General features: G+C 44.3%; 1 protein-coding gene across 1 annotated transcript in view; it reads left to right on the plus strand.

Annotated features, from left to right (window-relative positions):
* sox2 (SRY-box transcription factor 2) overlaps positions 1-10,431 on the plus strand; it is a 112,667-nt gene extending 102,236 nt beyond the window's left edge. The window contains exon 3 of the transcript XR_006313422.2: positions 6,945-10,431. The gene's annotated coding sequence lies outside the window, so the exon portion shown is untranslated. The remainder of the gene's footprint in view (positions 1-6,944) is intronic.
* The last annotated feature ends 640 nt before the right edge of the window (positions 10,432-11,071 follow it).

Raw genomic sequence — 11,071 nt, forward strand, 5'->3', positions numbered from 1 at the left:
TTTCGGGCAAAAGCCCTTCATCAGGAATCATGAATTCCTGATTCCTGATGAAGGTCTTTTGCCTGAAACATCGATTTTCCTGCTCCTTGGATGCTGCCTGACCTGCTGTGCTTTTCCAGCACCACTCTAATCTAGACTCTGATTTCCAGCATCTGCAATCCTCACTTTTGTCTGTATAAAACTTCAGTTGGATTTTATTTAGAGTTTTTGTGTGCTGTTCTGGTTGCCCCACTATAGGAAAGATGTGGAGGCTTTGCAGACGGTGCAAAAGAGGTTGACCAGGATTTAAAACAAAATCAGAAACTGCTGGAAAACACTCAGCAGACCAGGCACCATGGGTGGAGAGAAAGTGGAATTAATGTTTCAAGTCCAGTGACTGTTATTCAGAACAGGATATTGTCTGGATTGGATTGTATTAGCTATAGGATGGTTGAACATATTTGGACTGTTTCATTAGCGTATAGGAAGCTGAGGGATGATCTGAGAAGTATATAAAATTATGAGTGGCATGGATAGGATGGATAGTCAAAGTCTTTTTCACAGAGTAGAATTTTTTTTACACAGAGTGTGGTAGGTGGTAGAAACAGATATATTAGCAGTGGCATTTGGACAGACACATGAACAGCTAGAGAAGAGAGGGACATGAACCATGTGCAGGCTGATGGGATTAGCTTAGAATGGCATCATGGTTGGCATAGACATGGTGGGCAAGAGGGCCTGTTCCTGTGCTGTACTGTTGTATGTTCTATATTTTTGTCATTGAGCCCCTTAAGATTAACCCTTCACTATTTAAGCTTGTAATCCACAGAGAAGCTCACAATCAGCTCTTATGTGACTGTTTGGATCTTACTCCAGCAAGCTTTCTCACTAGTGGGCCAGGAAGTCAACCACTCTTAAAGATATTCATAGATATTGCATGGAACACCAAATCCCAACCATAGACTTCATGCATCTTTCCTCATCATCTGGCAATTTCTCCTCAATGTTTCTGCATTTCTACAGTCTCATTTACTTTTCAAAATCCTCCTCAAAATCCAACTTTTGAAATTGTTTGTTCCCAACACTGCTAATTCTTATAGAATCATAGAATTCCTCCAGTATGGAAGCAAACCATTCAGCCCATTGGGTCCACACTGACCCTCGGAAGGACATCTCTCCCAGACCCAACCCCCTTATCCTATTCCTGAAACCCTGCATCTCTCATGGCTAATCCACCAAGCCTGTACATCCCTGGACACTATGGCAATTCAGCATGACCAATCCACCTAATCTTTTTCTAATTTTTCTTTTATCATAGTTCAACATGTTAGTATGTTAATCTCTGAAACAGTTTGAAATGCATTTTTATGGAAAGGTGCTATAAGGTGAATTATGTGAAATTGCTATTGAGTTTCAGTTGCTGGTCTATGCATTTGCATTGCACAGTCACGCTGCTTCCATTTCAATATTGTTGTGGTGGCTTGCAGCCTACTCACATGTAGTATTTTCCAAGTTTCATCAGATGACACCGGCATTTCATCAGAAAGCATAAGAGATAGAGGATTAAAGTCTGTGAAATCAATGGTACAGTTCCTGTCAAGTCATCCTAAAGTGACACATTTAAAGGGTGATTTAGTCCACTTATCTGGCAGGAACATGGTGGGAATTAAAGTCGAGGCTGTGCAGAAGCCATTGCATTTCTGCAGCTCTTGCACCAACATTTTAATTTCTTGGTTTTTAAGATTGTGAAGTTTATCCACCTGAATTTGACATCAACATTATAAAAATGTTAGAAATAGTAAAAGGAGTAGGCTCTATGGTCGTTCAAGCCTGCTCCAACACTGAATTTGAGGATTGTTAATCTTTTAGGTCCACTCCACTTTCCCTCCCTATCACCATAAGTATTTAAATTTTTTGTATGTTGTTGCCATTTTACCTCAGAGCTGAGTGAAATGTGACCCTTTTAAGGTGTCAGATGGGTCAGATGTAGTGAAACTCAGAAATGTGTTTAAACCAGAAACCAGAAAGTCTCCTTGGCTGCATTCAGCTCATGAGCACCACCGCAAAACTCATTTTTGTTGACATTTACTGCAGAAATTGCTCTCAGTTTTGCTCTAACATGAACATCATTCCTGCTGACTTTCAGCTTGCGCCAGGATTAGGTAATTTAAATCTTCTGGTCCCAGATCATTGTCCTAGAACATAGAACATAGAACAATACAGCGCAGTACAGGCCCTTTGGCCCTCGATGTTGCGCCGATCCAAGCCCACCTAACCTATACTAACCCACTATCCTCCATATACCTATCCAATGCCCGCTTAAATGCCCATAAAGAGGGAGAGTCCACCACTGCTACTGGCAGGGCATTCCATGAACTTACAACTCGCTGAGTGAAGAACCTACCCCTAACTTCAGTCCTATATCTACCCCCCCTTAATTTAAAGCTATGCCCCCTTGTAATACCCGACTCCATACGCGGGAAAAGGTTCACACTGTCAACCCTACCTAACCCCCTAATCATCTTGTACACCTCAATCAAGTCACCCCTAAACCTTCTTTTCTCTAAGGAAAACAGCCCCAAGTGTCTCAGTCTTTCCTCATACGATCTTCCTTCCATACCAGGCAACATCCTGGTAAACCTCCTCTGCACCCGTTCCAGTGCCTCCACATCCTTCCTATAGTATGGCGACCAAAACTGCACACAATATTCCAGATGCGGCCGCACCAGAGTCTTATACAACTGCATCATGACCTCAGGACTCCGGAACTCAATTCCTCTACCAATAAAAGCCAGTACGCCATATGTCTTCCTCACCGCACTATTTACCTGGGTGGCAACTTTCAGAGATCTGTGTACATGGACACCAAGATCCCTCTGCTCATCCACACTACCAAGTATCCGACCATTAGCCCAGTACCCCATCTTTTTGTTATTCTTCCCAAAGTGAATCACCTCACACTTAGCTACATTGAATTCCATTTGCCACCTTTCTGCCCAGCTCTGCAGCTTCTCTATATCCTGCTGTAACCTGCCACATCCTTCCTCACTGTCAACAACTCCTCCGACTTTCGTATCATCCGCAAACTTGCTCACCCAACCTTCTAACCCCTCTTCCAGGTCATTTATAAAAATGACAAACAGCAATGGTCCCAAAACAGATCCTTGCGGAACACCGCTAGTGACGGCACTCCATGAAGAAACTTTGCCATCAACTACTACCCTCTGTCTTCTTCCATCCAGCCAATTCCTAATCCAAACCTCCAACTCACCCTCAATGCCATATCTCCGTATTTTCTGCAGTAGCCTACCATGGGGAACCTTATCAAACGCCTTACTAAAATCCATATATACCACATCTACCGCTTTCCCCTCATCAACCTCCTTCGTCACCTTTTCAAAGAATTCAATAAGGTTTGTGAGGCACGACCTGCCCTTCACAAAACCATGCTGACTATCCTTGATCACATTATTCCTATCCAGATGTGCATAAATCCTATCCCTTACAATTCTCTCTAAGACTTTGCCCACAACAGAAGTGAGACTCACCGGCCTATAGTTACTAGGGTTATCCCTACTCCCCTTTTTGAACAAGGGAACCACATTTGCTATCCTCCAGTCTTCTGGCACTACTCCTGTAGACAAAGAGGACATAAAAATCAAGGCCAATGGCTCTGCAATCTCCTCCCTTGCTTCCCAGAGAATCCTAGGATAAATGCCATCAGGCCCAGGGGACTTATCTATTTTCACCTTTTCCAGGATTTCCAACACCTCTTCTCTACATACCTCAAAGCCATCCATTCTACTTATTTGTGACTCAGTATTCACATCGACGACAATGCCCTGTTCCTGAGTAAATACTGAAGAAAAGTATTCATTCAGTGTCTCCCCAATCTCTTCCGCCTCCACACGCAACTTCCCACTACTATCCTTGACTGGACCTATTCCTACCCTAGTCATTCTTTTATTCTTAACATACCTATAGAAAGCCTTAGGGTTTTCCCTAATCCTACCGACTAAGGACCTTTCATGTCCCCTCCTTGCTGCTCTTAGCTCTCTCTTCAGGTCCTTCCTGGCTACCCTATACCTCTCAATCGCCACAATTGAACCTTCACGTCTCATCTTGAGATAGGCTGCCCTCTTCCATTTAACAAGGGATTCCAATTCCTTATTAAACCACGGCTCCCTCGCACGACCCTTTCCTCCCTGCCTGACAGGTACATAATTATCAAGGACACTCAATAGTTGCTCCTTGAACAAGCTCCACATATCATTTACTGTTTAGCCCTCCACCCTAGATTCCCACCAAGAGTTCAAATTGGGGACTGGATTTTGCCTTTTGTTTGGCAAAGTGTTTTTTCCTTTAGTGAGAATAATGGTGGGTGGTCTGCCATGTCCCAGGTTGACGTTTCCCATATGATTGTCTGCTCTTCAGCTCATTAATTATACATTTGGCCTCCCTGGTGCCCGTCTCATGAGCTGTAGGGCAGGAGAGGTGGACATGTTCACCACTGCCATGACCTTGCAATGTTGACACTGCTGCAGCCATATTTAAACCCCAGTTTCATAGTTCTTTAGATACTGCAAGTGAGACATTGCCCTTCCCACAGTAGAGTTGCAATGTTATCCTGAAGAAAATGGCCCAGAAATGCAAGGTAGCTTGGAACAAGGAGGCATTATTGGAAGGGCTGATGGAAAGGAGGACAGTTATTTTTCTTGTTGATTGACAAAGGACACCATACCAGACTTAACCAACCTCAACTGAGATAGTGGCCTAGCTGAGACAGCAGTGCAAACGATTAAGCCACTGTGCCACCCGAAATTCACCTGTAACTTGTTTTGTTTGCAGGTTTGTGAAAGAAAAAAAATCTTCTGATAACTGATTAGGAGACAGGTACCGTTTTGCTCAGGAACCTCCCTGGAGGTGCTTCTGGTAGAGGTGAAGAGGGAATTCCTGTTTCCTGGCAATCTGAATGTTAGGCGAATTGGCCATGCTAAATTGTTGATTGTGTTCAGGGGTGCGTAGGTTAGGTACATTAGGTATAGGTAAATGTAGGTAAACAAGGTAGGGGAATGGGTCTGGGTGGTTGTTGGGCCTAATGGCCTGTTTCCACAATGTAGGGATTCTATGATTCTATAGGGATTCTATGATTCACTGCCACAAGAACAGCCACTAGACTCTTCTTGGGAGGAGGGCTGGGAGACACTCTTAGGTTAGAGTCATACCTGGCATAAAGGAAGAAGGTTGTGCTTGTTGGAGGTCAATCATCCTAGTCCAGGACATCTTTGCAGGATTTCCTCAGGGTAATGTCCTCTCGGCACAACAATCTTCAGTTGCTTCATCAATGACTTCCCCTCCATCATTAGAATTGGGGATGTTTGCTGATGTTTGCATGATATTGAGCACCATTCACAACTCCACAGATACGCTAACAGTTCATGTCCATATGTAGTAAGACCCAGATAAGATCAATATTATATCAATACCATGTTACTCTATGACTCTATGATCAATGCTGATTCCCCCATTATCAACATCCTCATGGTACCATTGACCACAGAATGAAATGGGCGAAAGTGAGGATTGCAGATGCTGGAGATCAGAGTTAAGATTAGAGTGGTGCTGGAAAAGCACAGCAGGTCAGGCAGCATCTGAGGAGCAGGAAAATCGACATTTCCTGATGAAGGGCTTTTGCCTGAAATGTCGATTTTCCTGCTCCTCAGATGCTGCCTGACCTGCTGTGCTTTTCCAGCACCACACAGAATGAAATGGACCAGCCATAGGAAAACATTGGCTACAAGGTCAGGTCAGAGACTCTGCAGTAGGTAACTCACTTCTTGTCTCCCCAGTGCCTGTCCACCATCTATTAGTCACAAGTCAGGAGTTTGATGGAATACTCCTCAGTTGCCTGAATGAATGCAACTCCAAAACAACTCAAAAAAAACTTGACACCATCTAAAACAAAGCAACCCACTTGATTGGTATCTCATCCACCGCTTCCATTATTCACTCCCTCCACCACCAATGCACAGTGACATCAATGTGCACCATCTACAAGATACACTGCAGCAACTCTCCAATGCATCTTCAAAAGCACCTTTTAACCTACAACCTCTACCACAAGGAATACAGGTGCATGGGAATATCACCTTCTGCAACTTCTCCTTCAAGCCACACACCATTCTGACTTGGAACTACATCACTATTCCTTCACTGTCACTGAGTCAAAACCATGGAACTCCCTTCCTAACAGCTCTGTGTGATTCAACAAGGCAGCTGATCACCAGCTTCTCCAAGGCAATTAGGAATGAGCAATAAATATTGGCCCAGCCAACGATGCCCATATCCCAGAAATGAATATGAACAAAACTTAAAGAGTTAATTGGTCCAGGTGCATTGTCCTCAGAACCAGGGAAATGCTAAGAGTAGCAAGGGCAAATATTGCTTTTATTTGTCAATCTCTTCTAATAACACATGACAACAATCCTTAAGAAATCTCGTAACAACACACACACACAATTTCCTTGCTCCCTTGACACCGTTTAGTTATCTCTATTTAATCTTTCTTTTTCCTGTTTGTTGCATCTCCCTTCCTGCTTCTGCACTGCCATCACAAACTCTACAGATTGCATTGTCATTGCAGGAATCATCCACAAACTCTTTGCTATCTTTTCCTGCAAGACTAAATGTTGCTGTATACCTAATTGAAGAGTAAAACTGGGGTTAAATTGGAGAGCTAAATGAGCAGCAAGCCATTGAAATTTGTGATCTTGCCAGAATTATTCACATTGGGCTTTGCAAGATTGGGTCTTCATTCAGTAAGGTTTCTGACCATTCTTTGTGCCTCTTCACTGATCTTCAGGACACCACACACTTAGCCAGTTTGGTGTATTAAATTGCAGTAATATTTGTGTCTTCCCATGGTCATGTCATCCTGACTTTTGAAACTTTTCTCCCTCTTCTAGATACTTCTGGAGCCAGAGCTCTCTTAAGGAGTTACCTCAGAAGAGGAAAATTGAATTGAAGTAGCACTGTCACATGCTTCATCACTCTCTGTCACCAACACTGAACCTGGGGACTGCATTTTAAACATGAGCTGGACCTGTCAGCATATAGTAATTCACTTAACATTTGAGTGCAGGCACTGATGGACAATGGGACAATGTTACACAACTCACTGTTGCACTGCATTGGAAGGGACAATGAAGATACTGTACTTTCTCAGTTCTGGTGTGCAAATGTGGAGCTGTGAGAAGCAATCCCTTGACTTTGCAAATCGTTATATGAGATATTGAAAATCCTGTCAAGGAGTTTCACAGACATGTCTGATAGCATAAAGAAATCTTTCAACTTTAGTGGTATAGTATATATCTCTTTTTGTATAGGAATTACACATCCAGTTCCTGTACACCTCCATCTCCCATCACGAAAGATTCAAAGCCCTCCGCTTCTTCCTTTCCCGCCGTACCAATCAGTACCCCTCCACTGACACCCTCCTTCGACTGACTGAATTGGTCCTCACTATGAACAACTTCTCTTTCCAATCCTCCCACTTCCTCCAAACCAAAGGAGTAGCCATGGGCACTCCCATGGGCCCCAGCTATGCCTGCCTCTTCGTAGGATATGTGGAACAGTCCATCTTCCGCAGCTACACTGGCACCACCCCCCACCTTTTCCTCTGCTACATCAATGACTGCATCGGCGCTGCCTCGTGCTCCCACGAGGAGGTTGAACAGTTCATCCACTTTACCAACACCTTCCACCCCGACCTCAAATTTACCTGGACCGTCTCAGACTCTTCCCTCCCCTTCCTATGCTTTCCATTTCTATCTCGGACGACCGAATCAACACGGACATTTACCATAAACCGACCGACTTCCACAGCTACCTAGACTACACCTCCTCCCACCCTGCCCCCTGTAAAAACGCCATCCCAAATTCCCAATTCCTTCGTCTCCGCCGCATCTGCTCCCAGGAGGACCAGTTCCAACACCATACAACCCAGATGGCCTCCTTCTTCAAAGACCGCAATTTCCCCCTCGACGTGATCGACGATGCCCTCCACCGCCTCTCCTCCACCTCCTGCTCCTCCACCCTTGAGCCCCGCCCCACCAATCGCCACCAGGACAGAACCCCACTGGTCCTCACCTACCACCCCACCAATCTCCATATACATCGTATCATCCGTCGTCATTTCCGCCACCTCCAAACGGACCCCACCACCAGGGATATATTTCCCTCCCCTCCCCTATCAGCGTTCCAAAAAGACCACTCCCTCCGTGACTCCCTCGTCAGGTCCACACCCCCCCACCAACCTAACCTCCACTCCCGGCACCTTCTCCTGCAACCGCAAGAAATGCAAAACTTGCGCCCACACCTCCCCCCTTATTTCTCTCCAAGGCCCCAAGGGATCCTTCCATATCCACCACAAATTCCCCTGCACCTCCACACACATCATTTACTGCATCCGCTGCACCCGATGTGGCCTCCTCTATATTGGGGAGACAGGCCGCCTACTTGCGGAACGTTTCAGAGAACACCTCTGGGACATCCGGACAAACCAACCCAATCACCCCGTGGCTCAACACTTCAACTCCCCCTCCCACTCCACCAAGGACATGCAGGTCCTTGGACATCTCCATCGCCAGACCATAGCAACACGACGGTTGGAGCAAGAGCGCCTCATCTTCCGCCTAGGAACCCTCCAACCACAAGGGGTGAACTCAGATTTCTCCAGTTTCCTCATTTCCCCTCCCCCCACCTTGTCTCAGTCCCAACCCTCGAACTCAGCACCACCTTCCTAACCTGCAATCTTCTTCCTGACCTCTCCGCCCCCACCCCCACTCCGGCCTATCACCCTCACCTTGACCTCCTTCCACCTATCGCATTTACAATGCCCCTCCCCCAAGTCCTTCCTCCCTACCTTTTATCTTAGCCTGCTGGACACAGTGTCCTCATTCCTGAAGAAGGGCTCATGCCCGAAACGTCGATTCTCCTGCTCCATGGATGCTGCCTGACCTGCTGCGCTTTTCCAGCAACACATTTTCAGCTAGGAATTACACTATACAATATACCTTGCAGAGTATGCTCACCTCCAGAGACTCCATAGCTAAGTTTTCAGACCAATAGTTCCCAGGCACAAGCTCTGTAGTTTTGGTAGAAGTTCAGACAGCTCTCTTGCAGATCCAAGATTTAAAATTCCACTTTGAATTCCATTTCGTGGAGTGCAATCTGGGTAAGTGTAACATGATATACTTGGGCAGGACAAACAAGGTAAGACAATATATGATAAGTTGTAGCAGCTGGGAAGCACTGAGGATCAGAGATACCTTGATGTGTATGTCCACACTTTTATTTATAAGACGGGTGTCTAAAGTGGTTAAGAAGACATATGGGATACTTATTTTTAAGTACCTTTATTAGGCGAGTTTAAGAGCAAGGAGGTTATGCTGGAACTATGATAAAAGGTTGGTTAGTCAACAACTAGAGTATTGTGTGTAATTTTGGAATCCACATTGTAGGAAGGATGTGAGTGCACTGCAGAGCATAAAGGATCTTTACCAGGATGTGGCATGGGCTGGAAAGTTTTAGTTATAAAGAGAATTTGGACAGACTGGGATTGTTTTCCCTGAAGTAGAGAAGAGAGAAGGGGGCATGATTAATAAGCTTACAATTAGGAGGAGCATAAACAGGGTAGACAGAAAGAAACTTTTCCCCTTGGTGGAAGGATCAATGACGATTTAAGTAAGATGCAAGAGGTTTAGAGGGAATGTGAGCAAAATGGTTTCCCCTCTAGAGGGTGGTAGGAATCTGGAATGCTGATTAAGGGTGGTAGAGTTAGAAAGCCTGATAACATTTAAGAAGTATTTAAATGTATACCTGTGATACCAAGGTGTTCAAGACTAGAGGCCAAGTGCTGGAAATTGGGATTAGAATATTTAGGTGGTTGTTTTGACCAACATAGACTTGATGGGTTGAATGGCCTTTTTCAGTGCTGTAAATCAGTGCTGTAGTCACCTCTATGACTCTATGACTTATAATTTTGAAGCTGAAAATGTGTTGCTGGAAAAGCGCAGCAGGTCAGGCAGCATCCAGGGAACAGGAGAATCGACGTTTCGGGCATAAGCCCTTCTTCAGGAAAGCCAGGCTACTGTTTTGGTGAGATTGGTGGAGTCTGAGTCTTTCATCTTCTGTACTTTGCTGTCTTGAAGATAAGTGAAAGCGATGAGCCATAGTCCCATGGTACAGCATGTGTGTGCAGTATTGCTTCCTTTCATGTTATCTTCTCATTAGACCAAATCTTCATCATCAGAAGCCTGAAAGCTAAAGTCCATTTTTTGATATTTTATTGCAATGCATTGAACCTTTAAAAAGAAATCCTCACTGAGACCAGCTTTGTGTTTGCTGTTTCTTTTAAGAGATATATGTCTTATTAAAGAATGAGAAACATGACCAAGCATGCTGTTTCTTAAATGAATTGTGATTGACATCAATAAAAGCACAAACAAAAGTATTTATATGAAATTTTTGATGTAAGAAAAAGGCATATGATCATTCACAGGAGCATGGTAAAGCAAACTTGCATGAGTTACATTAGCCAATATTATGAGATTACCAAAATCACAAATGAGGACATTGGATTTAAGGTATGTCTTAAAGATAGAAAGAGAGGTGGAGAGGTTTACAGTGAGAATTCCAGAACTTAGGGTCATACATCTGAAGGCATGACCATCAGAGATGATCAAAAGATCAATATTAAATGAATGCATATATCTTGGAGGGTTGTGCAACTCAAGTAGCTTAAAAAGGAGTCAGGCAATGGAGTGCTTCAAAAACATGGATGGGAAATTTAAAACTGAGGCTCCTGTTAATCAGGATCAGTTGTAGGTCAGTAAGCATGAAGTTTTGGATAGACATAGAACATAGAACATTACATTCGGCCCTCGATGTTGTGCTGACCTGTGGAGCCAATCTGAAGCCTATCTATCCTACACTGTGTCATTTTCAACCATATCTTTATCCAATGACCATTTAAATGCCCTTAAAGTTGGTGAGTCTAACTTGGTTGCTGGTTCCACATCCCTACTACTCT

This window comes from Chiloscyllium plagiosum, unplaced genomic scaffold (assembly GCF_037043375.1).
Source record: "Chiloscyllium plagiosum isolate Xiang-an unplaced genomic scaffold, Cpla_swu_hap1 HiC_scaffold_13, whole genome shotgun sequence".
In the NCBI taxonomy this organism is placed as follows: domain Eukaryota; kingdom Metazoa; phylum Chordata; class Chondrichthyes; order Orectolobiformes; family Hemiscylliidae; genus Chiloscyllium; species Chiloscyllium plagiosum.